The sequence below is a fragment of the Ceratotherium simum genome, chromosome 7 (assembly GCF_057802395.1).
Source record: "Ceratotherium simum simum isolate JZ-2026a chromosome 7, ASM5780239v1, whole genome shotgun sequence".
NCBI classification, from domain to species: Eukaryota; Metazoa; Chordata; class Mammalia; order Perissodactyla; family Rhinocerotidae; genus Ceratotherium; species Ceratotherium simum.
In genome coordinates this window covers 82299930-82327455 of record NC_141906.1, presented here as the reverse complement: position 1 = coordinate 82327455, position 27526 = coordinate 82299930, and positions in this window count along the sequence as shown.

Below are 27526 nucleotides of genomic sequence, written 5' to 3'. Positions count from 1 at the left end.
CATCATGTATTTCCATCCAGTTGTTGCTATGGAATACATTTTATACCCTGAGAATTTTCTTCTCTCAAAAACCCCAGTACTTGCAAATCAAATGTTTTCATTTTCAAGACTATTGTTTCTGCTGTACATTAAATAATAAATTTAATAACACGATGGACTTCTTTGTTTTAGTATTTGTCCACCTTCCCCCAAGGACAGTGCTTATAGGAAATGGTTGCCTAAATCTTGGCTGAAAGGTCATAGGTACATGAAAACTGGGTGTTCTGGGGTAGGGGAAAGAAGAGTTTATATCTAAAAATTTTATCTATTGCATTCTTATGAGAATCCATACTCATTTTCTTTCGGCACCAAAAACCCTTGATATACATATGGGTGCTTAATTATTACCACCATTACCCACTATCAGCTATACTACTACTAATGATAACAAAATGGCATGTCTTGAGCTCTTTTATCGTAAAGAATTTTTCATATCTATTTTAATGGTGCGGGATTCACCATATTTGTATGTCAGTAGGAGTCAATTCTGTACACAGCATGTCACGCACAGTGGCAGTGAGGTGGCCCGCTCCTTGAGGAAGGACAGCATCTACCTTGCTTGCTGTGTCTGTCCAGTGCCCAGCTGGGGCCTGTGGATCCCACATGCTCTGTGAATTTTGGTTGACTGAGTGACTAACTCCCATCCCCTTTATGACTGCTGAGATGGAGTTCCAAGCAGAACAGGACTGAAATATCCGGATTCAGTTTTCATCTGCCCAATGTGCTCTCTAAAAATAGACATGAATCTCTAACAAATCAGAATTTTGGAATCCTTATTGGCTCTGCTGAGAGGAAATGTAAGGTGGCATGTCAAAATGAGCCAGGGCTACTGCTCAAAAACCCCCACCATGCTGACTGTAATTTAACCTGCCTTTTCAAACTATGTCCATTTCATCATCTATCACCTCCGACATTATGAAAATTATTTATTTCTTCGGCCCTCTTGTTCAGATTGTCTCCTACTTTGGTTTCTCCAGAACCTTGTCTGATGGTTAAAAAAACAAGCAAACAAACAGAACACGGAATCTATAAATCCATCCTGGGAAAATGGAACAAACTTAAAGCACACTGTCCGAGAAATAGAGAAGACTCTTGAAAGGGAATTCAAGACCAAGCACACCTGTGTCTCCTGATCGCCTTACTCTAACAGCAAGACGAGAAGCTGCCACTAATTAAAACTTGGTCTTCACAGACCACGCTGGGGCTCAGCTAAAAAACAGTCATGCAGAATATTTAAATATCAGCTCCTAACAGTGTTGCCTCTCACAGAAAGAACAGCCCGACCTCACACACCATCTTTCCTTAGGCCAAGGTTAGTGTGTGCATGAGCGCAGAGGGAAGGCTCTTTTAAGATGCAGGAAAGGATTTCAGGACGGGGTGGGTAGAGGCATCGTTCAGACCTCAGGGGCAGCTGGAGCAAATTGATCAGAAAGAGCAGTCCCAAGGTTTGCCCCCCAGATATGCAGCATTGGAAGAGTTCTCCATGCTTTGTTCTTAGAACAGCCCCTCAGTCTGAGCAGCTGCAGAGAGCCCACTCCGAACACGCGCAGACATTTAACCTGCCCTTGCAGGTCCAAAATAGGCCAAAAGCAGACAGTTTATCCCTCAGACTCTTCTGTGCCTTATCTCTCCTATACAGCCCAGACTTTATTCCTCTCATCACCCTTCCAATTGTAGTCAGATCTACAGATGTGTCCTATAATTTGTGAAATATTTTAAAAATCAATTCAATTTGTATTATTTAGATACATGTATTTTAAAAATACATGTATGTCAATAATAACGATAATAGATATCCTATCTAAGGAGAATTCTGTGTGTTTTATAAAACGGTAAAGTACTTCTTGAATACTTCAGGCAGTGGCTGATACCTCTTGAATCAGACCCTGCCTATATTACTTCCTACCTGTGCGACCCCTGCATCTTGATTTTATTTTCCACAAAGTGGATTTAATGAGTTAATACAAGTAAAGTCCTTAAAACACTGCCCAGGTGATAGGTGCTTAATAATTGTTAACTAACATTAGTATTATTTATCTTTTCCCAACCCCTCTTTCACCATCTCTTTTCCAACTCAAAGATGTTTTTGAGGTGCCCCAGTGGGCACTGTCAAGATCAGAAAATGAGAACTGGAAAGGCACCTGCCCGGTACCTTCTCACATTTAGGTCTCGGCTCGAACGTCAGTTCCGCAGGACAGTGGCTTCCTGACCATCCTGGGTCCACCACGCCACCCCCACTATTCTCATCAGAGCACTTTGGTTAATTTCATTTCTAGCACATATAACCGTCTGTACTGGTTTTACTCATTTATTTATCTGTTAAACATTTATACATTGTTTTTATTTAAATACACATACACACATGCACATATATTGTTTTGGTCCCCTCTATACTATAAAATGAGTTCAGAGACTTCGTCTACCTTGTCATGGCTACATCCCCAGTGCCTCACATAAGCAGTGCATATAATAGTTAACAAATATCTGTTGAACGAATGAATGAATGAATGAATGAATATTATTATTATTTTGCAGACAAGGAAACTAGAGCCCAATAGATAAAGCACCTTCCCCAAGGTCACGTACATACTCAAGAGCCATGGGAAGGAAGACGAACACTAGTTCTATTGCAGCCTACCATGTCTGCAATAGACTAGAGCAGTGGTGCACCACGTGGTTGCAGACCCCAGGAGTCCTCAACACCTTTCTGGGAGCCTCGGGGGGCCAAAATTGTTTTCATACTTATACTAAGAATGCTATTTGGCCTTTTTACTCTGTTGACGTCACCCTGGTGATACAAAAGCAATGGTGGGTAAAAACGCAGGAGTCAAGGCAGAGGCACCAAGCCATTGCATTGTTCTTTGCCCCACATGCTCACAGGAAGAAAAATAAAAAAGAGAGTTCACTTAAGAATACTCTTAAATGAAACAGTAAAAATTATTAATTTTATTAAATGTCAACCGTTAAATGCAGACCCTTTTCATATTCTGTGTGACAAATGAATGTACACATAATTCACGGATGCTGCAAAACCAAGTATCACGGTTATGTCCAGGAAGAGCCGTGTGCAATTACATTGTGAGCTCAACTAGCCACTTTCTTTCTTGGAACACAATTTTTGCTTGAAAGAACAAATTCCAGACAAATCGTGGTTATTCAGACTTGGGCATTTGGCAGGCGTTTTCTCCAAAATGAGCAAAGTGAGCCTGTCACTTAAAGGAAAACAACTGAGAGTATTTGTTGCCAATGATAAAATGTGAGCTTTTGAGCAAAAATCAGAATTTAAAAAAATATGTATCTGCCACTGTGAACTTGACAGCTTCTCAATACAGACTTTTCTGATATGATCAGTAGTTATATTAATAAATGTGACTTTTGATACTGTATTATGAAATGTGTCAACTTTTGGATGATGTGAATAACTAAACAAACCAGTATTTTCCACACGGCCATTGCCTGATGTTATGAAATCACACATGGGTAAAAGATCCATTGAGACTGCAAGATAAACCAATGAATTTTTGTATAACAGACCATGAGAAGTTCACTGATATGGTTTTAGATTCCATATTGCAATTAACCTTTAAAAGACGACTACCACCTGTCAAGTTTTGGTGTAGTAACAAAGAAGAATATTCATAGTTACTTGAAAAGCCTATTACAGTGCTTCTCCTTTTTCCTACCACATATCTGTGTGAGACCAGGTTTTCTTCATATACTTCAACCAAAACCACCTATTCCAACAGAGTTGAATGCAAAAACAGATACGAGAATCCAGCTGAATTCTAAGTCCAACATAAAGAGATCTGCAAAATGTAAAACAATGACACCTTTCTGACTAAATTTTTTTATTTTAAAAATTATGGTTATTTTTTATGAATACACTTTTATAAAGGTTTTATTATTGTTATTTTGCATTAATTAATAAATATTCTCTTTTTTTCAGTTTTTCTTTCTAACATGGTAAATATTGATGGTAATAACCCACACGTAATAATAGTTCTTTGAGGATCTCAATTATTTTGAAGAGTATAAAGGAATCCTGAAACCAAAAAGTTTTAGAACTGCTGAATTAGAACATGCCAGGTGGCCCTCAAACCCATAAGTGCTTATGAAAGTATAAGGAGGTCTCCCAGATGGTGAGTTCCAAGGTCATAAAATTCATGACATCTTGTGATCTGTGATATAGCTCTGCAGGCCATATTGTTAACATTTTAGAATTAATGTGATCTATAAAATTTAAAAGTTAGTAAACAATACATATATCAATCAGGATATTGGTAAAAAAAAAATCTTCAGGGCTAAAAATAACAAAGATTTATGTTTCACTCACGCTAAATAAACATTTCAGGTCATCGGGGCTCTGCCGCATCTCTCTTCACCCCAGGACTGAGGCTGATGCAGCATCTAGCATGTGAAGTGTTGTTGGTGGCCATGGCAGTGGAAGGAAATGTGGTGAGCTATCCATCTCATGAGAACTGGCTCTTAACCTCTCATCAAGAAGTGCCCTGTGGCACTTCCACTTATGTTTCATTGGCCAAAGCCAATCTTATGGCCCTGCCTAACTTCAAAGGTGTCAGGGACTTGCCATCCTTCCATGAAACCATGACCCAAGAAGTAGGAAGGTTGGGCTGCAGGATTCTCGGGAGGCCGTATGGCTCAGCTGCTCTAATGACTATCACAATTCAAAACACAAACCGCTCTTTATAAAATTTACTGATATCAGATTCTTAATTTGTTCATTCATAATTTTTTAGTTAAATTATTTTGTGCATACTATTTTGTGTTCCTTTCATTTGACGTTATTTTAAATCTCTTCATAGTTCTCATATTTGTAATTTTGACACCAACCTTACATTTTACTCTATTGATAAGTTATTATACGTTTAAACATTTCTTAATTGTCGGTTATCTGAGTGTAGCTAGTTTTTCACTATTATAGATGGCATAACAATGCATATCATTATAAGAAAATATTTTTAAAAATTATTTCTTTGGGGTTACTGAGTCAAGAAGCAGGATGAATTGCTGTGGGGACACTTGTTACACAATGCCCACCATTTTATAAACTTTTGTGGACAAGGATCTGGCCTTTTTCATTTCTATATCCCCAGAGCCTAACAAAATATCTGGAATTTGGTAGGCACTCAATACGTGTCCACTGAATAAAAGACTTTTGCCAGATTGCTTTCCAGAATTATTAGACCAATTTACAATGCTACCAGGACAGAATTATATTGCTCCAACAGATACTTAATAGTTTGAGCGGTGGTTTTCTTTTCATTTATTTAATGAATAGCAGGGCTAAAAAGAATTCCAAGGTTTTACTTTTACTATTTGTATTTTTGCTCCACTTAGTGTGCTTCACTTAGTAAAGTAAATCTGGCAATTCCTCTCAGGAACTTATATACTGTCCCCATATATTTTGGTTTTCAAAGATTTAGGTGCATCTATTACGGGCTCATTGAAAGACGAGAATAAACTAGAATAAGTGGAGGTGGAGCCAGTGGGCCCAGTTGAGGAAATAAAGCATAGAATTTATTACCACTATTAAATTATTATTATCATTATTAGCAGCCCCAGATACCATTTATTGAACATATTTTGTAAATATTACTTCTAGTCCTCACAACGTTATTGAAAGGCAGATACTAGTATAGATCCACTTTTTAGCTGGAGAAATTGAGGCTCAGGAAAGTTGCAATTGCCCAAGACCACACAGGTAGGAAGAAGAAACTCAGGTTTTGAATCTACGTTTGTCTGAATCTGGAGCCTGAGCTTTCTCGCTACTCCCTGCTGCCTCGCCACTGCTCACTAGAGGGCCTCATCAACAGCCCAAAGCAGAGCCTAGGGAGGAAGAGCGCACACGGGCCGGTGGGGGCGGACAGGACACGTCAGCTCTGCAGGTCCGGTGTCTGCAGACAGAGGCGCTCAAGGGGCTGCTGTTGTGATACTAACCAGGACACGTGACCTGAGGCAGGACCCCCGGCAGTGTCTGGGGTTCCGTAGCACGGGGTCTAATCCTCAAGGGCATGGGTGTGCAGGAGAGAGGTGAATTGTCAGAGCCCAGTCAAGAAGGCGCCACCTCAAAGCAGGCACCGTTCAATAGGAGTGTGAGGACAAACCAGGAAGTGAGGCAGCAGCCCAGGAGGATGGTTCCACTTGGTGGCATGCTGGGCTCACAGTGTGTCTTTGACTTGGGAGGCTGACAAGTTCCAGCGGTCACCTTTCACTGATAAAAACTGGCTATGAAGCCAACTGACAGAAACCCCCTCCTTAGTTCTCCAACAGGCAGCCTTTAGTCACATGTGACTATCTACATTTAAATTAGTTCAAATGGAATAAAATTAAGACATCAGTTTGCCAGTCATCCTAGCTTCATTTCAAGGGCTCGGTAGCCACATGTGGCTAGCGGCTACTGTGTTGGACATCACAGATATGGAACATGTCTGTCATCACAGAAAGTTCTATTGGACAGGGTGGCTAGACCCTTGCTTCTCAAGGTGGACCAGCAGCAGCAGCAGCAGCTTCACCTGGGGGCTTGTGAGAAATGCAGAATCTCAGGCCCCACCCTGGCCCCACTGCACTGGGAGCTTCAGTATAAGATCTGCAGGCAATGTGTAAACACATGCAAGTTCAGCAGCCCCTGTCTGGACAGGTGCAGGAAATCAGTGGCTAGGCTCTGCCCGCTGAACACCTGTGTCATCTGAGCTGAGTGGGGCTACGGAAAAGAGAAACTAACCTTTAGTTTGTCATCTTTACTGCAAATATTTCCCCCAATCTATTGCTTTTCCTTTTATTTTAATTTTGTTCTTTTTTATGAACATATTTTTGGATCCTATTAATATTTAAAAGATTGTGATGGTGGGAGCCTGCCTTGGCTCTTGATCAGGAACAGTTATATCCGTCTGCCCCCCCACCCCCTCCTCCACCCTGTCCCACTTTGGCTCCGTGGCCCACACCTCTGCAGCATCCCTCCACTGGGATGGTGACTGCACCAGCCCCGAGCTACACGGTTTTAGCAGCGTCACAGGGGAGCTGGTGGATAGACTGCACACTCCTTCTGCAGAGCAACCCTCTGTGATGCCTGAGAGCTCGGCGTTTATATATTCCGGGACAGCGACAGGGGCCCGTCCTGCAAGGCCTCATAAATATTAACAAGCACTTTGTAAAGAAGAGTGTTATTAAGGGCGGTGCTGCCAGCAGCTTCAAAGGTGCCCATACATCAGGAGCCGCTGATGCTGTGTGGACACAACCCTCCTGCAATAGCCCCAGGCAAATCAGCTTAGATTTTATAGGGAGTTGGGCAAGAATTTAGAGGAATTTCCAAATATTCCTGACCCTCAGAGGAACTGAATTGGGTCTTCTCCTAATGGAGAATTACCTTCCAACAAATCATGTATCTAAGAGAGAAAAAGCAGTGACCAGAAGAAAAAAATATATAAAAATATATAATACAAAAAGTATTAATTAATATAATATATTATTATTAAATATATAATAATTAGCAATATATTATATAAACATATAATATAAAAATAATAAATGTATACAAATATATTTGACACACACACATGTACATACAAACACACACACATTAGAATGTCCACACAGAGAAGAGCCCTACCCATCCAATTTTCAGCAGGGCTTCTTTTATTCCAGGGCTACCAGATGAATCTTTCCTCCCCACGGAAGCCAGGCCCAAGCCACTTATTTCAACACTTCAAGCTTTAATGATACGGATTCAGTTTTCTTTACTCTGTGGATTGGATACACCACATTGCAATTCAAATCACCCCAAACACCACAGTAAGCTGAGGCGATCACATTTCTTCCTAACTGTAAATGGCTCTCCACAGGGGAGTCATTCTGGGAGCATGGGGGCTGGGTCAGCATTGCCCTGGCAACTTCTTTTTCCCCAGATGATCATCACTGGAGGTAAACGCTTGGAAGATAAAAGTCCCCAATCCATGGAGCAAACTCCTGTTAGGTCCAGAAAATATCCTCCATTGACCACCGCTAGTACAACCAATAAATCACAAAGGCTTAGAAAATGAAAGGGGGTGTGAGTGTGTGTGTGTGTGTGTTACCCTTATTACATTTTTTTCTCCAAAATAACTGTTGTGAAGAGGTCTGAAAAGCTAGTTGACTATGTCAAGGTGACCCACAAAAGACATCAAAAGAGCACCTGTGTGTTTCCTACCATAAAATACTGTTCCTAAGGTCAGAAAAAGAATGGACTTCTGAGCCCTCACATGGAATATGGTCCATATGAGCAAACAATGTTCCCGTGGAATTCACGTTTCACAGCAGAAGCAGAGTCCTAGGACTCTATACGTGAATGAGAGCCCCTTATGTAAAGTAGGGATCTATCTGCCTTCTTGCAAGTGATTCTGCATTTTAGCCAGTAAGTTGCCCAGAGCCTGGCCACTAGCCATGTGTCTGCCGAGAACAGGTAAGAGAAACTTGAGAGAACGGCGTGTGCTAACTGAACGGTTCACCAATGTGGCCATCACAAACCCATCTGACATGTTCACGAGCAAGCAATTTCCAATGTAGAAGCTTTGTTCCAAGTTATAATCAAAAAGTTCATTTTTAAGTTAGTTGTTTGGGACCTGAAATAAACTTTCCCATAGAAACGATGTTATAAATAGTGCTCCAGCCTAGCCCACGAATGCTAATTCAACCCGTAATGTGGTTCCAGTGCAATGGAGTTGCACGAAAACTTTGTAGAAAACAATAACTGTGCAATACCAGTAATTAAACCGAACAGTAGGACAATAAAATGAAAGTCTTTTTTTTTTACATGAAAGTTCATTCTTGAAGAAAGTAAGATTAATTGGAGAAAGACAAGGAGGTAAAGAGAGACTGTGGTGCTCTTGAAGGAGGCTTTCGGGTTACCTCAAGGGCTGTTGAGGTTGATGGCACAGGCTCTTTAATCTGTCTCATTTCACTTCAAAACTTATGACTTGCCTTTTGCTTGATACAGGTAGACAGCCTAGCACTACTTATACTTATCCTCCGTAATTACAGTCAGTTTTTATTTCCCTCACCAGAGAAACAAGGAGAGGCGGGGCAGAAAAAGGAGAGAGAGACTGAAGGGAGAAAAAGGGGAAGTAATTTTCTTAAAGCAACTAAGCAAGAGTTAAAAATGAAGGCAGTAAATTGGGAATTTAAGGAAAATCTGCCTCGGAGGTATCAAGTGAGGAGAAGGAAAGGGAAGAGCGAGAGAGAGGAGAGGATGTGTCTACTCCCACGGAGAAGAAACGCTGTCTTAGGCAGTTTCCTTGCAGGCCACGGGAGGATGTTATCTTTTTTGCTGACTGAAGCGAATGAGACAGGGGACAGCCTTGGGGTGAACGGGGTGAGGTGAGAATAACAAACAATCGCCCCTTCTCACATAAGGGGCTTGACATGCCCAGTGCTAATTTCAGGAGCTAAAAGACAACTCTTATGTTATTGCAGGTGAATAATCTACTTTGGGAATTACTGGTATCATAATTTCTCACAGATCCTAGGTATCCCCAAGTCTTCCAGGCTCCCAGAATCACCCTTTCTATTGTCTGGAAGTCCCGACTCCCTGGTTCTCAGTCTCCTCTCCCATTCTGGCTTCTTCCCTCTGTGCCTTCCTGCTGCACTTCTCCATCTCAACCTTGGACAGGGTTCCTCTTCCTCATTCCCCAAGAACCACTACTATTGATTTGAATTCAACAGGTTTTTACCAAGGATTTCTAGATAAGAGAGGGAAGTTTTAGGCTATAAGAGAAACAATATCAAATTCAATGCCAGATACCATTGTTTCTAAAGAATCATCAATTCTTCCCCTAGCACAAGCATTCTTCCTTCTAGCCCCGTCTTTGGACACTGCTCAGTAGCCCTGTGGCTAGGTCTCATCCTCTATCCCCAACGCACCCTACTGTTATTTTACTCCCTAACTTCCTAGAGTGGCTAAACCCTTTTCCTTTCCAGGTAACTTCCAGTAACTTTCAGGGCAGGACAAAAATTATTAACATGTGAGAATTCATAATCTTTCCCATCACCCCCATCTGGTGGGGGAAAATAGGTGTTACTCCCCCAGTTTCTCCTCCTTCCTCTACTCACCGGGTGAGAAAAAACAAGAGCCACATGAGAGAATTCTCAGGACCACAGTCATGATGAGAACAGACTGTACCCTCCAGGGGCTGCTGCTCCGTGGGTCTGGCCCATTAGCAGTAAACCCTGCAGGAGAGAGGACAGGAGGAAAGTGGTGAAGAGGATTGCAGGATGGAGAAGATGGGATGGTTTGTACGAAAGAAAGAGCTTTTGGAAGAAGGGAATCTAGAGGCTCCCAAGAAGCACCAAGTGCTCGGGAACCGTGGACTCTGTTCTTAGACTCTGGCAAAGAAAGACTCAAGAGATGCAATCCTGGACCTCCAGTGTGGATTGTGCTGATTTAAATGTGACACAACTCTTGGACTGTGGGTCACGTGGGTCAAGGCATCTGCTCTACTATGCAGAGAGGTTTAACTCTCTTTTGTCTCAATCCTCCACTGCCCACTAGGCTTTGGAGCCTAACCCAAAGGCCTATTAACTGGCCTTCCTAAACAAAAGAGCCATCTTCCCTGAGATAAAACCTACACTCCCTTATAAGGCACCAGTGGATGAAGTCATTTATTTTTCTAAATAGCAATCTTCTCCCCTCAGGTTATACTTATTATATGTGTTCCTTTACAATCCACAAAGAGTTTCCATATAATCCCCACCTGGCAAACCCCATGCCCCAAACGAAACTCTCATTATTCAGGTAGTAGCTGTTTAATAATACAAATATTCTAAAATATCACCAAAAAAAGTAAAAATAGGAAAATATTGCCACCTGGAAGGCTGGATCAAAGCAAAATGACAACTATCTTCCCATTACTGCGGTAAGACCCTGGGGAGGGCAGGAGCGAGCAGGAAGCAGAGAGGCCTAGACACATAGAGTTGGCAGAAGCCAGGCTGAAGTGGACTCAGAGCCTGACCGTACCAGCAGTAGCCTGGAACACAGAAGGTCCAGGGTTCTCCTTGCATCTCTATGGACACCCCCAGCCCTATTCTCTCCAGCCTGAGCCCCTGAAGCATGGTGCATCCCTTACTTTCCTGACTCAATTCCCTACATCCATGGCTTAACTTGGCTGTCTTCCCACCCCCTCTCCTTGCTTCATAGCTTTGTATGGTGAGGAGGGGTCTGGAGGATCATTTGGGGACGAGGAGTTTTACCTTAACCTTCTTTGACCTTCCAAGTCATGTTATGGTCACTGAGCAGAAGGACACCATGGTTTTTTTCCTGGGAATACCTGCTTTAAGATTCTGTTTGTAAAGACAGAAAAAGTTAATTAAAAGTTTTGTTTTGCTGTTATTTTAGTAGTGAATCCTAAATATAAAAGGATTATTCGGAAAGTAAGTTTATATAAATTTTGGAAAAAACATCTATTGTAAAGCAAGACATAATTAAGTAATGCAACTATTTTTAAATTGATTGATTTGACCTGGTTTACAATAATACAGAATTACAATACAAAAAAATTCTGTTAACTTTTCTTTATAATCTCATGTCATTTTAAATATTTTTCATAAAGTGACAAGATATAAAAATTTAAGTTTTAGCAGAGATGCCAAGATGCAGTAGGCAGGAAATTTCAGAGTGAGTGGTCACAGCAATGTAGATTACCAAAGGAAATTAACGTAAACTCATTGCACAGCTCTGAGCACTTCACCTGTTTTCAAGACATAAAAGTGGCAGGGGAGGATTTGACGAGTTTTTCTTTAGAAAGAGCTGTCACCAGGCTTCTAGACTTAAGCCCTGGTGGGAAGGAGTATGCTTCCTTCTTTTCCCAAGACTGCTGGCTAGGTTTCTGGTGGTCAGTGTGAGAGAGAGTGACCTGTGCCTGCTCACAGGGAAAGGATAAATCAGATGGTAGCTGCCCCCGGATCAGCCTGCACTCCCAGCTTCCTATGGCCACACATGGGCCGTGCCAAAGAAAGAGAGGTGGTCCAGAGTCAGTTTGAATCCTGCCCAAGAGGGCTCCCACCAGAGGGTGAAGGGAACACAACAGTGAGGGTCCATGACATTCCCACCACTTGGGACCTCTCCGGTCACTCTCTTGATATGGGCATGCACCTTTTCCTCAGCTAACAGGTCCCAATCGTCCCCACAGGAGGCATGGCCCAGTTCCCGTGACCACTCCTCCGTCTCCAGTCCCAATGCCTACCCCCCTCAGAGGCTGTCTGCAAGCCAGTGGTGGAGAGAGGAGAGGGCTCCTGTCATGCTAGCAGAGGGCTGATGTGTTGTTAAATCAAGTTCAGAATTGTGATGAAAATCTTAGATGGCATATTCTCACTTCCTAACTCACATTGCATTTGTGACTTAAATAGAAGATTGGTTACTTAAGAACCAATCTGATCTTGAATCAGCCAGCCTCAGTATAGTCATACCAATTGCTGACTGCTGGTGTCCATTCCCATTGGCCAGTATGCACACCTATTTAATAGCATAAAAGTCATGAGCCTGCCAGGATTTTCATCCAAATGCAGGTAGAGATTATAATAAAATAGAAAAAATAAAACTTTTTAAACATTGACTAAAATGTGATATCTTGATTTTAAATTAATTTCTTGTGGCTGCTTCCACAAAATCGTTTCAAACTTGTTTACATCCTTATTATTGGTCTCATCATTTTTGGCTGAGATTTCAAGGAAATGATCCAATCACGGAATCAGGTAGGAACAAAAGACCACTCAGAGATGGGACTAATTCAGAAGTCAGCAATCATTTAAAATAGAGTTTTTCAAACTACCAGTTATGATCCATTAATTAGTTATGAAATGAATCTAGTGGGTTATGACCCAGTGAGTTATTTTTAAATGTGATTGAAGGGGTGGGATGAGCTAGAAGAGACAAACAGAATGTAGACCGTCAGAGGACAACAGCTGTGGCAAGGTTAAACAGTGTGTGACAAGGACTTTGTTTATGTATGTGTGTGTGTATTCGTCCAGGTGTGCTGGGTTAAACATATAAAATATATTTCATACTGTATCTCACAGTTAAAAAACATTTGAAAGACTCCAAAAAACAGCACATACAAAATCCATGGAGAAGGATTCCTAAGTCAGGATTCAAAGGTAGCATCAGAAAATAGAGGAAGTGGGAGAGAAGAGTGTGGCAGAGGGATCAGGCAAGTTCCAGATGTGTCTTCCGCTGCCCCTTCTAAATTTTTTTTCTAGAGTGGAAGGTAGTGCTCACACCCACAGCTCCTAAAAGGTATCTTATACCTTTTGCCTTTGCCAACAGAAGAAAGAAGGAAATGAGAAAGAGAAGGGAAAAGAGGAAGGAGAAGCAAAAAAAAAAAAGCAAGAGAAGGAATAAACTAAAACGTGAGCACCTTAGCGAAGACACTTGGGAAAGCTTTTACCTCCCTCCCTCTTTTAAAACAATCTCAACCTCCTCAGCCTCTGGGCCTGTAAAAGCCACTTTGAAATGAAGGGAATTCCAAGTTACGATCAAAGCACAGTGCACTTTGCAGTGTTGTCACATATGACATGTGAAAGGTTGTGATAGTGACAAAATTACTGTACTGTGTATAATGCCTGATAATTAACCTTGTAAGCTTTGTTTTTGAACACCTATCTTGTGCTGATCAAGTAGAGAATGTGGGACTATTTCACTACAGATAGCATCTTCCCAGGGTGTATGTCAACTGGAGAAGACACTATCATACAGGATAGACTACACTGGGGGCTGCCACCTTGTGTTGACTTTAGTTGGCACTTTTCCCAGTGTATTCTATGTGAATGGTGCCCTCTGGAGTTGTGAAATGCAGTGGCTCTGACTATACACTCCTCGGCCTCCTCTTGGGCACCTGCTATAATGCCCCCTGCTGGCCAGGACCCCATCCGCAGAGCTACCTATAACCCTGCCCTCTATACTAAAACTATGGGCACTGAGTCCTGGATCTCCCTTGGGTCTTGACTACTGCTCTCACCCTGACCTTCTCCAGGGCCCATGGAGCCTCCTGACTGCCAGGTAGTGTATATAACCTCATATTTACACTACCCCTAAGGCATCTGGTAGGTCTAGTTCAGGAAAATCTCCTTCTTTCTACAGTAAGCTGACAACAAAAGCCTCACCCTGTCTCCCCCTCTCAACTTCATTCTTCAAGGGCCAGTGAAGCTTCCAGGGCATCTTCAGTAAAGCTCTTCCTAACTCACTCAGCTCTCATCGGCCTTCCTGTCCTCTGAATTACCACAGCACTGAGAGCTTGCACCACCTAATTTAACTCTTATTAAATGCTGTCTTGTGCTGCTCACTGCAGTCCCATGCATTAGTATTAGTCTAGACTCTCAGACTGCGACCCTCTCAGCCGTTGGTATCCTTTGCAGCACCCAGCACCCTACAGTGACTGAAAGTACAGGCCATACTCAGAGTTAGTTGCAAGAAGTCGGTTCTTTGAGCATCATTCTCTTTATGTGTGAAAAGTGACTTCTGGATCAATAGATTCCTCTTGGAGAATTTATTAAAGGTTGGACATGGTTTCTGGAGACAAGAAACAGAAAAATAAAAGCAACTTATATGCCAGGCAGAGTATAAAGTGCTTTACACAGATCATTTTTCTTAACACTGACCTCAACCCTATTTGGTAGGTATTTTTAACCATAACTTGTTGAAAAAGAAATGGAAAATCAAAGAGGTGAATTTCTCCAAAATCATACACCTAGCAAATGGCAGAGCCTGGAACCCAAGTCTGTACTCTCTTTACAAAAATAGTGTCTCTAATGTAGATTAGTCCTGTTCTGAATTTCAAATAATTCAGGTAGATGGAAAAGTGCTTCACGTCTGCCAAGAAGTCATTCCAATTCCCCAAAAGCCCTGAGGACATTCTTTCCCAGGGACTATCAGCTAGTTATCCAGGAGTTAGTAGGACTTCAGAGGATGTCTCATGCACTCCCTCTGGGCATTGGTCATTCATAAGAAAGCTACCTGCAACCATCAAGGTGAGAGGGAGGCTGCAGAAAAAGAGATGCAGCAAGTGAGTCACACAATCTGGGGAAAATAACAAAGAAATGCAAGATCCAAAAGGACTGCAGTCAGCAAAGGATAGTGTAGCAAGGTGAAGTCAGTGAGGAAATGCATGGAACAACCTGGAACGTGTGTACAGCTTCTACAGACTTGCTATTCTTTTAGAAGGGCTGCCACCGCACTGCTGCAGGAAAAATAGGACTGGAGGCATGCATGACCAGAGGCTTAGTGCTCTAAGCGCAGCTGAAATTATAGTAATAATGATAAAAAATTTAACTGAGCACTTATGCGAAATACTGTGCTAAATTTTTAACATACATGTATTACCTAAACTAATGAAAACCTGGTGAGGTTGATTGTTTCAGCAAACATTTATTGATCTTTTACTATGTGCTAGATAATTTTCTAGCCACTGAGGGTACAGTAGTGAACTAAAGGGACAAAACTCTCTTTCCTCTGCATTCTTGGAAAAATTAATATTCCTATATTACAGATGAGTAACACAAGGCTTACAGGGGTCTAGCAACTTGTCTAAATCACACAGCTACTCACTCAATGGCAGAAGGCTCGGGTTTGAATCCAAATTTGTCTAACTCCAAAGCCCAAACGGAACCTCAGCCTGCATTGCCTCCAGCTGTACTCAGAGCACGCTATCAGGCGTGTCAGCTGTAAGACCCCACTCTTAATTATCTTACTTGCTGGAGCATTATACGGATGGTCTTTATGGTCTGTTCTGGCCCTTGATCATATTGTCATTTACTCTTTTCTACAAGTTTCATGGATGTAAGACTTGCTTGCCCACCTAAATTGACAATTCCTAGATGGTTGGGCAAGATAATATATTCTGTAGCATTTCCCAGAGGGCTAGGTGCATTTCACACAGGTTTCAAGCACCTGTTAACCTGCCACAGCACAGTGCTCAGCACCATGGGGAATAAAAACAAAAATCGAATGAAATATTCCCCCTGCCATCTAGAGTCTTATAACTTGGTGGACGTCATCATTAGAAACTGATAGAATTTTAGTCTCAAAAAAATCCCATTTTTGAGAATTCATGAAGGATTGGATAAGGTTTCCAAAGACTAGAAACAGAGCAAACAATGTATGTTTTTAAAGAGGCAGAAAGATCAGGACTTGGAAAGTTAAAGATCAGTGACAACTCCTAATTTGCCCATGAGAAAGACTCTCAAGATAAATAAGAGAGAAACAATGGGGAGAAAGATCAGTGGGTGCTGGGTAGTAACCAATGTGGCTTTAAAAGGCATACCACGTCCAATCAATCGTATTTACTTCTATCTGAAAGAGGAAGATGAACCATGTAGAAATAGTGAAGCAATAAACATGTTATAGCTTGACTAGAGCAAGCTTGTTGATTCTGCCCCATGTTATATGATCATAAATAAGCTAACAAGATATAGCCTGGGTGACTATACTAGAAGGTGGGTGTACTCCGAGGAAGCCACAAAAGCAGTGCTGGATAGGAACTGGGCTTGAGTCCTGAAGTATTTCCAATTTCCATTGTTGATGTGGTGACAGGAGCAAGGAGGGGCTTATTAAGTCAAGGACAGCCCCCAAGTGCAGTGCAGGCACTCTGTGTCAGACAGGTCTGGAGTTCTCTTCAGCTCGGACAGATTGCCGAGGAAACAGCTGAAAATGGGAACAGGTCAGATTTTAATAGAGAAAGCATGTAGGGAAAACAGCTTCTGACCTTTGTCTCTTGACTTTACTCCTAGGAGCCACATGTGGAGGAAGCCTTTACTGGAAGCCAGAGGCTCTGATGTCCGAGAAGGATTACCTGACTTTGGGCTGTGAGTCAGTCCACTGGGACCTCAGTTTCCCCATCTGTACAATGGGCTAACAGCCGGCCTGCTGTATAAGCATTACCGTGTGTGGATTAGCTGATTAATTATCATTTAGGGTCTTAAAAATGCAGTGTTGCATAAATGCTAAGTGTTATTATGCTTCATGTAAACGGTAAAGATCTTGACTTGGAAAGAAAATGGGAGGAAAAATTACAAGAGACAGAATGAGAAAACACAGGAGAGAAGCTATTAGCCAGTTTGGGGAGTGCAATTGCAAGGGCTCGAGCCTCATAAAACATCTGCGGTAATTTCCCCTCACCTCTGCTCCTCCAGTCGCCGCGAGGGAGAAGGCAGTCTGTTGTCTTTAAGCAAGGAATCAGGGAAAGCAATAAAGTGAGCATTTGCCCTTGACAAGGTTGAGGAAATCTCTCAACTGTCACACACTTTTGGATGTTCTAAATGAAGAAATTACTTAATCTACCTGGGGGATTGTAGCTATTACATAAACCAACGTAAACAAGCCTCCCAAATTCAGCTACTAAGGATTCTCTGGACACACGGCAGGCTGCTTCAAACTGACAGGTTTCCTAGGCTGCCCTTGAAACTCAATTTGCTGACACTCAGTTCATCCCGAATTAATAGAGCTGCCTGTTCAACAGCCAAAGCTGCCCTTTTGGGTTGGCCTCGAGAGTCCTTCCTGGGGTATAAGGAAGGCCATAAAGACAAATTCCAGATGTGCTAGGACCACGGGGTGATGCCAATTAAACAAAATGCATTGATCTCTGTTAGAGGAGGGGAAGGGGCGCTGTGACCCAGTCTTCCCCTATTGGTAGTCATCAGCCAAGCCCCAAAAGGTCAACGAGATCGGGGGTGGGAGTTGTTTCAGAAGCCAATGCCACAGCAAAAAGAAACACTGTTTTCCCACTTTTTTCCTTTCTGGTTCTCAACACCTGCCACTTGAATCATCCCTCTAATAAATTAAAAGAGCCTTGTCAAGTAGCTGATTCTATTATTAACCAGACCTGTCTCTCTCCTGGGCTTCTGGCAGATCAAGAGGACTGTCGGCCTCCTCCACAGGGCCCCAGGGCCACTTAGCTGTGCTCAGCAGCCTCTATGAGGGAAGGACGAGGAAGATGATGCCCTTAATTTGGCCAAGTGGCCCAGGAGAGGCCCAATGATAACTGTGTGATCACGGTTGGAGTCTTCTTGGCACCATCCCTCCTAGGCCACTCAAGGGCATTGGTGCTAACCACGAACGTGGAGCTGAGATGGCACAATTCGGATCTTAAATATTCTATCTGAAGACCCACTGGACTTTTCACCTGATTGCATAGGTCTGGAGACTTGAGAAGCAGAGAATTAACTTTCTGTCCTTTGAACTTAATGGTCACTAGGATAATGCAGTACAACTTAGCACATGCCTAGGACTCAACAGAAATCAGGACAGACAAAATGAGACAGGCAGGATTCTAGACTACTTTTTTAAAACTTGACCTTTTCTAGGATAGTTGCATGGGTCATTTCTGGGTACTTTTGTTTAGAAATAAATGTGTTTCTTCTTACATTGGCAGGAACAAAAGAAGAAAGGAAGAGTCAAGATGTCAGCAGGAAGAAATGAACATGGATGGGAACATTATTCATATTAAGTCAGTAGCACTTGGGAAGCCCCATCGCTTTTCAGCTCCAAGTAGCCAGCTAAAGGAGCGAAAAATAGCAAATAGAGACAGAAAAGGATCTTGCTACTTAAATTTTTGAGAACGTTGACATACCCCACTAAACTGGGAGCTCCTCCAAAGCAGAGACCACTTTTAAAACCTCTTTTGAAGCCCCTCGCACAATGCCTAGCACATAGTAGGTCTTCAACAGATGTTTGTGAATGAGCAAATGACTAAAGAGTAAATTATAAAATGCCCAGAAATGTAATATAGTAGCCTAACATTTGCTTAAAAAAATAGTGAAGATCACCTTCTAGTTTTATAAATGCAAGTTAAACAAATGACATGTATTTTTAACAAAATGCAATCTGTGTTAGGTCCTTGAAGCCCTCTTCATTAGAAATAAATTTCCACAGTCTCCCTTTGGTTAGTGAGAACACAAAGTGGAGCTAACAATGGATGTTTCTCTCTCCCCCTACTCGTGTCAACTGCTCAGGAAATCAAAGATCTGTGCAGCTGCTTAGGCTGTTCTGAGCATAATTCATGTTGGTTTAGGATTTAGGCTTATAGGATTAGACTGACGATCATAAACCTTGCCCATTATAAAATCCTAAAATCATTATTAATTTTAGAAGGAGTATAAAACCTTGGGCAAAACTAATAACAAATGTATGCCAACTCTAAGACCAAGATGAAACCTAAATCCTGTCTAATTTGGAGAGCTCAGGCTGGAGCGGATTATGGAGCGAAGCTGAGGATTCTCCCTCCCTGGAGAGCTCAGCAATGAGGACGACAGGCTCACTGCTTCTGCCCAAAGTCAGGGGACTGACGAGGCCTCGCCTGATAATGCTCTAGGCTACAGTTCGAACAGGAAGGACTGGGGGACTAGAATCAACACTCTCAGGCTGACGAAGGTCCAGGAGGAAAAAAGGAACTGGGACCAAGAACAGCATCCAGGGAGGTGAGGGCAACACGCCTTAGTTGGGAGTCTGGCTATTGCTGCCTGCCTTTCATCTGTGGGAAAGACAAGAAATGGAAGAAAAGCACACATCGGCATGCTGAGGATGCGGCTCATGACGAAACAGAGAAACTTGCTTCTAACAAGATATAACATGAATTTGCCCATGCAAACAAATAGTCCACTGCTGGCGCTCAGAGCAAGGTGCAAAAATGAAGGGGAGGAGAGGCCAGTTTCAACTAGGGGTGTGTGATTTACAGCTGGAGTTCAAAGTGATGATAATACCATGTTTTTACTTTTTAAATTGTTTTATCCTATTTTTCCAACCCATAAGGAATACACCTTGGTGTCAACAGAACCCCTTTGTCTTTGTAAGCTATTCTGAAACAAAATATCGGTCAATTACTTCCCAAACCACAACACAACTAGATCATGCTGAGAAAATGGGCTTTGCAGGAATGCAGTAAATTGTTTCTGTCACAGTAGAAAATACAACCAGTAGAAATTGTTATGGATGAGTCATTATGAGAAGGGGCCAAAAAAATTAACCTTCATCCGTTTCCTTTGTCTTTGTGCACGCAAGGGAGGGCGTGTGTGAATGTGTATGTGTTCATTGGAATTCACCAGCCACGCTTAGGACTTGGAGGTAGGAAGGGCTTCAGAGATAAGCAAGGCCAGCCCTTCATTGACATGCACGCAGGAGGGGGAGACGGGAAAAGCTGACTTCAGATTATTATGTTGCAGAGAGGGTGTTAGCATGATTGAAGGACAAGGGGCTCTGTGACTGAAGGAGGAGGCAGAAGAAAACTTTTATTTTACAGCGTTTATTTATTGCTGTAGACTGAACGTGTTGTCCCAAAATGTTGAAACCTAATCCCTAATGTGATGGTATTTGGAGGTGGGGCCTTTGGGAGGTGATTAGGTCATGCGGGTTCGCCCTCATGAATGGAATCAGAGCTCTTATAAAAGAGACCCCAGAGAGCTCCCTCGCCCCTTCCACCATGTGAGGACACAGCACTATAAACCAGCAGACAGGCCCTCAGCAGACACTGAATCTGCCCACATCTTGCTCTCGGACTTCCCAGCCTCCAGAAGTGTGAGACATAATTTCTATTGTTTATACGCAGCCCAGTCTACAGTATCCTGTTATAGCAGCCCAAACAGGCTAAGACACTAAGGTTTACAAAATAGTACCAGGCACAGGACTTAATCTGCCTCTTCTAATTCTCCCAACAGTATATTAGGTAGGTAGTGTTATTACTCCTTTTTATTTATTTATTTTTTTTTGGTGAGGAAGATTAGCTCTGAGCTAACATCCGTTGCCAGTCTTCCTCTTTTTATTGAGGAAGATTGGACCTGGGCTAACAACCGTGCCCATCTTCCTCTATTTTGTATGTGGGACGCCGCCTCAGCATGGCTTGATAAGCGGTGCGTAGGTCCACGCCCTGGATCCGAACCTGCAAACCCCGGGCCGCCAAAGTGGATCGTGTGAACCTAACCACTACACCACCAGGCTGGCCCCTGTTGTTATCCCATTTTACAGATAAAGAAATTGAGGTTCAGAGAGGTTGGGTGCCTTGTCCAAAGCCCCACAGCTATGAAATGGCTGGACTGGGATTCATATCAAGGTGGTCTGATTTCAAGCCTGTGCTTTCAAGTGCGCTTCCATACCTCCTTAGGTGGGGACTGTGTGGTGGGGGTTACCATCCACAAAAGCCAGCCCTGTGGAGTCAAGGTAGTCACCTCAACGAATCAGAGGAAAGTATGCTCATCCTCCAGGTTTGCACACATATTTTCCTAATTGTCTGGCAGTCCTCACCCAGCGTGCTCCTCTCTGAACCCTCCGGTCACTGGGAGCCCAGCACAGGGACTCCATGGAGATTCCTCGGACACTCCGAATTCACTTAACTCAGCTCCAGCCTCTCCTCCCTTAGTGCCGACATAAAATCCACTTCCAATCACTTGATAACGGTTCTTCCTGCCCCCTCTATGCAAACAATGGTACAGAAAGATGCTCCATTCAAGTGTTAAACATGCCCTAATGTGTGGTAATTGATTTCACATATGGAATCAGGGACAGGGTAACACTGTGCAACAATGGATTTGACACAGGTGCTATCTGACTTGGTGAACACAGCTGCGGAGAGCTGGTTCTCTCTGTAAGTGCCAATTGCCTGGCAGACCTGGCCAAGGGCCTATTTCCATGAAGCAGTGCCCGAGGAGGACAACACAGGACTCAGAGGGTCACCTTAGTCCCTGTCAGGGACCATTTCATTTCCTACCCAATGGCAAGTCAGATTGGTTTACAAGTGACATGAATTTGAGGCTCTGTCCTGCCGCATGGATCTGTGGCATGAAGCCACCTCTGAAGTCAGCCCAGCTCCAGAGACACCCTGAGGCAAGTCAGCACGGGTTGCCTGGGGAGAGCAGGGGACGACAGAAGGTGCAAAAAGCACGCAGGTGGGGCGGTTAGGACTGCACAGCAGAAGCTTTGTTCACTGCTCACCAACAGCACCCACATCTGGAACCCAACTCCGAGATCTTCTGTCTACAAGCCAAAGGCAACAGGAAACATATGTATACATGTTGCTGTCTGGTTCACAAAGAATTTCTGCAGACATGATTGCATTTTGAATTTTCTCATCAATCTTACAATGTTGAGATTCTTACCAGCATATAGCAAGAATTGGATTACTAATTCTCAACTTTGGTTACATAGTTACTGGGAAGCTTTTAAAGAATAAACAATACCCAAGACCCCACTCCCCCATGCCCAGCCCAGATCCCTTTTTAGTTGATCTGAGATGGGACTCAGGTGCTGGTATTTTTTTTTTTTTTTGTATGTGTGTCACACTAAAACTTTTAATGGATACTGAAATTTAAATTTTATATAATTTTCCTGTGTCACAAGCATTATTATTCTTTTGATTCTTTTTTCCAACCATTTTAAAATGTAGAAACTTTGTTAGCTGTGCTGTACAAAAACAAGACGGAAGGCTGGATTTGGCCCACAGACCACAGTTGGCTAAACTTGCCTTAAAACAATCCATGTTTAACTTCAATTTTCTGAACTCTCTTTCTGCCTCCCATTCCATCTCCTTCGTGGCGCCCTGTGAAGCGTGGCTTCACAGCCTGGCTTGCAGGACCACCCTCCCCAAGTATCCTGCACTCTCATGTTGCTCACCTCTCCTTCCTTCCTTTCCCATTTCCTAGGGAGAGCTTTTCAGCTAGTTTTTTCTGACAAATAAAAATTGTATATATTTAAAAGTTATACAATGGGATGTTGTGACATATGTATACACTGTGAAATGATTACCACAATCAAGCTAATTAACATATTCATCACCTCACATGGTTACATTTTTTATGTGAGGAGAACACAAGATCTATTCTCTTAGCAAATTTTAAGTATACAGTACATTATTATTAACTATAGTCATCATGCTGCACATTAGGTCTCCAGAACTTACTCATCTTATAACTGAAAGTTTGTACCCTTTGATCAATGTCTCCCCTTTCCCCCATCCTTCAGCCTCTAGATGCCAGGATTTTTAAAAAGTTCCCCCAAGTGATTCTAACCTATACCAGGTTGAAAGCCACCAAATTAGACAATCACTTGTAGATGAACTGATTGAAGAGAAATGTGTTAGAAGTGGAAAGGAACTAAAATTCAAATAAATAAATTTAAGAGATAGGAGAGGAAAGACTAAAACCACAAGAATCCTTAACCCTGGTCTGGCCTGGCTGACAAAGGCTGAGGGATGTAGAGCAAGTCCAGATGCCCAGGGCGAGGTGAGCACATCCTGTAGTCTTATTAGCAGGATGCGGTCTCAGGTGATATGCCGGTACCCCAGAAGCATGCTTCCAGTGCACGGGATTCAGAAAAGAAAGAAGAGAGATGTCTTCTCAGATGTGCAGCGTGCTCGGTCCAAAGTGAGCACAAACGAGGCCCGAGGACAAGATCGTTCTCTGTCCTTGCTTTATACTCCACAGATTTACTTAAAACAATGTTTAGAAATGTCCTCAACTCCTAGGGGACTCATTTAGCAGCACACAGCCTCCTCTAACAAACTGTGAATTGTACTGATATACTAATCTCCAAGCCAGGAAATACTCTTCACAGCCTAAGTTTCCTAAGGAGCTTGGGGGAATACCTACATGATCTGATAGATTAGCAATACAATAATAATAATAACAACGTCGACAACAACATCCGCCATTTGTTAAGCACCCCCTCTCCACCACGCCCACGCTGTGTGCTTTAGACAGACCCACTTCTGCTCCCCTTTTCTCATGCTCTACCTCCTGAGGCGGCAGCTGTGAACTTCCCCATTTTGCACATGAGGACCATGAGTCTCAGAGAGGATGAGTATCATGCTCTGTGTCATAAGACTGATGGGCATCAGACCCAGATGAGATCCACACCGGGCTCAAACCCCTGATGCTCATAGGTGCAGATGTGCAGCGTGAAATGAGGGTTTGCTACCGCCTCCTGGAGGAGGAGATCACTGATAATAACAGTTACTGGGTCCTGAGCACTTCTCTAAGCCGGGTACTGTGTTAAGCCAGTTATATATTATCTCATTTAATGCTCATAAAACCCTGAGAGGCAAATATTTTATCCTCAATTTACTCATGAATCATTACAGGCTCAAAGATGCTGTAAGCCAGCCCACAGCTGGTAAGGAGCAAAGGCCCCGAGGGGACATTAGCTGACCTGCTGGGCTCCGAAGCCTGCGCTCGTGACCCCATGCCCTTGTGTGCACAGGAAAGTTCAGGCGCCGTCTCTTCGCCCCTCTTAAGGCTGTTCCTCCTCAGCATCACCGTCACTCAGGGAGGGAGTGGATTCCGTTCTCTAGCTGGGGAATCGACAGAGAAGTCTTAGGTTCTGGAGGAGGGAAGAAGCCCCTTGTTCTGACACTCGTCCCAGTCGCGGTTGTCAGGACCACGGTTCTTTTGGCACAAGACCATGGCTGGAGGTGTCCCAGGACCTGTGTAACAGGCTTTGTGACAGTGGAGTGGCTCAGAGCAAGGCTTTGACAGTCAAGCGGACTGGGGCTCATGTCCCTGCCATGTTGTGTGAACTGCGGTAGTCACGCTGCCTCTAAGCTTCCGCTTCCTCCTCTGTAAACCTACGATTCAAATAGCAACTTCTCAGCGGTGTCGGAAGGACTATAAGAAATAGTGTATGCAATAGGTAAAGTGCTTAGCCTCGTGCCTGGTTGCTTGTTAATGGAAGCTACTAACACTCTTAATGGCTAAGGAAACTGGGGCACTGATCCCAAGTTTTACCTCTACTTCCAGGAGTGTAAAAAGCTCCATCACAGTTTTCTCATCAATAAAATTCAATTCCAGGCCAGCCCTGTGGCTTAGCCGTTAAGTGCACGCACTCTGCTGCTGGTGGCCTGAGTTCGGATCCAGGCGTGCACCCAATGCACCGCTTCTCCGTGGCTGAGGCCACCTCCCACATACAGCAACTAGAAGGATGTGCAACTATGACATACAACTATCTACTGGGGCTTTGGGGGAAAAATAAATAAATAATTATAAAAAAAAAAAAAAAGGTCAATTCCATCCCCTACAGAGCGCCCCCCTGCACCTGGGCTTGAAGGAAGAGGAGGCACAGAAGCAGGTCTGGAGATAACCTAAGACAAGCAGCCCTCGGGCACTTGTGGAGTGCCTCGGTGGCTGCACGGCCTAGACACGGGTCCACGCAGACCCGCAGTGCGCATGCGCACATGCAGGCACGTGTCTACGCGCAGCCCCGCACCAGTCACCCGAGGCAGTCAGTGCTCACCGCAGACATGGTTGTCTAACCCTGTTTCTAGGCGCTGGGGCTGTCGTGGGGTTGGGGTGTCCTCTGAGGCACTGCAGCCCCTTCGGTGGCTGTAGAAATCTTTCCTCTCAGCCTTCTTTCTGCCAGTCACCTTCTGTCAAGCAGCGATTATGCTCCTTTCTGTCAGGAACGCTGAGTGATTGTGGCAAGAAAATTGCCTTCAGCGATAGGGATTTAAAAAACGCTTTTCCTGAAAATAGTGCTCAAATTAATTAACTTGGAGGAAAGCGTCCCTTTTTTTCCTTTGGACTGGATTTAATTTACTTTTTCCCAAAGAGTTTTTGTTGTGTGATAAATGGTGAGGAGAGTGTTACCTCCTCGGACATCGCCTCAAGTCAGGGAGGCCTTGGCGAGCGGGGCCAGTCCCAGGAGGCCCCGGGGGGCTGGGCTGGAAGCTTCGCCGCCGGCAGAGGAGGCGCTGCTGTCTCCGTGGGCGGAGAACGCTGCTCACAGACGGGAAGCGGGGCGGGTTTGAAGGCCGCAGTGCCTGTCGATGACGCGAAATCCACAATAGGCACGGAAAGGAAGAGTGGTGGTGGACCGTGCGCACGGTAGGCACGTGACGGCCGGATTCTAGCATTGTCTGACACCAACTGGATAATTTCACTTCATTTCTCCCAGCACTCAGCCCTTTATTTATGTAAGGGAATAATTTAGATTGGTTCTGCCAGTCGGGCTGGTTGTCCTGAGGAGCAGGTGAGCCCTCTCTGCAGCTGCATGTGTGTTCAGCTCAGTGCTTCCTGTGCAGCACCAAGCAGAAGGTGGTTCAGGCAACAGGGCAGAGGCCAGAGGGTGGGGAACACAGGCGTTGCTGTCAGGAAGATCTGAAATCAAGGCCAGTGCCTCTGTCACTAGCTGTGTGAACCTGGGTCAGTAACTTACCGCCCCCCCCCCAGCCTGTGTTTCCTCACTGCAAAATGGGGATAAAATAAACACGTCATAGCATCGATCTGGAAAAAAATATAACTATTAGGCATTTTTAAAATATAGGTATATATTTTGAATGGACACAAAAGATTAAATATTATACATGCATTTATTCTTAATAATTGTTACTCTTTTTTCTCATGCACACTTTGATTCCAGTCAGACCAGAATGAAAACCATTAAAATATCATGTAAAACAACTCCTAGTTCTTGCATAACTTTCAGTTTAGGGCACTCCAGGTCAACTCTGTAATCCACATTGGGCTACCCACCTTTCTGACAGCTGCCTTTTCTGGATCCTGTCCCCAGCTTGTACTCAAGAAATACAAAGTTGTTTCTTATCCATCCCATCCAGCATTTCTTAACCAAGAGTGCGTGGATGACTTCAGCATCTATAATCCTTTGAAACTTAAAATATTGAGTTAAGTTTTTCTGAGTATTCCTGGGGATTACTTTCATAGCTTTCATTGGGGCAGGCATGGGGGTGATTTGTGATCCTCCACAACAAAATTAAGGCAAATTGGCTTATACCAAATAGAATATTGATGGCAAACCAATTTAAAATATATAAAATTCCAAAGTTGATTATTACATAAAGAATTTTTCAATACTCCTTTTGTATAATTTTAAAAAGCTGATTTGAAGAAACACCTTCAGAAATCACTCTTCTTAAAGTGGAGGTCTACTCCACATACCTACACTCAGATTTCACACACACACACACACACACATATGCACACACGTTCTCACTGCCCCAGTCTCAATGCTCCCCATGGCAGCAGCACACTACAGAGAACCAGGGCACGAAGACCTTGTGTTTCTGCAGCCTCCTGCCTCTCAGGAACGTGAGAGTGTTTCAAAGCCTCTCACTGGCCTTGGTGCTGCTCTAGGCTGGTTGTTCACAGTTTGCAGGTGAGGCAAAGGGAGGCAAAGTGTCTTGCCCCGAGATACACAGCAAAGATTCCACTAACCTCTGACTGCTATACCGTAATTAAGAGAGGAAGGCAGGAAGCAGAACTTATGCAATCAGCATGACTACTGAGGAGTTTTAAGGCATAAGAAGGCAACTCTCCCACTGGGATCTTTGCTGGGACATTGGGTTTACACCCAACCCCCTGGGGTGCAGTCCTGAGATCCCGGCTATGATGGAAGCACTATGGCAGGAATACAAACACCCTTCTGATCAAAGGCAAGAGCGAGGCATGATGTCTTTCCTACTTTCAAGAACTTTAGAAGAAAGGCCATGCTCTGAAATGTGCCTGGGATCATTTCTAT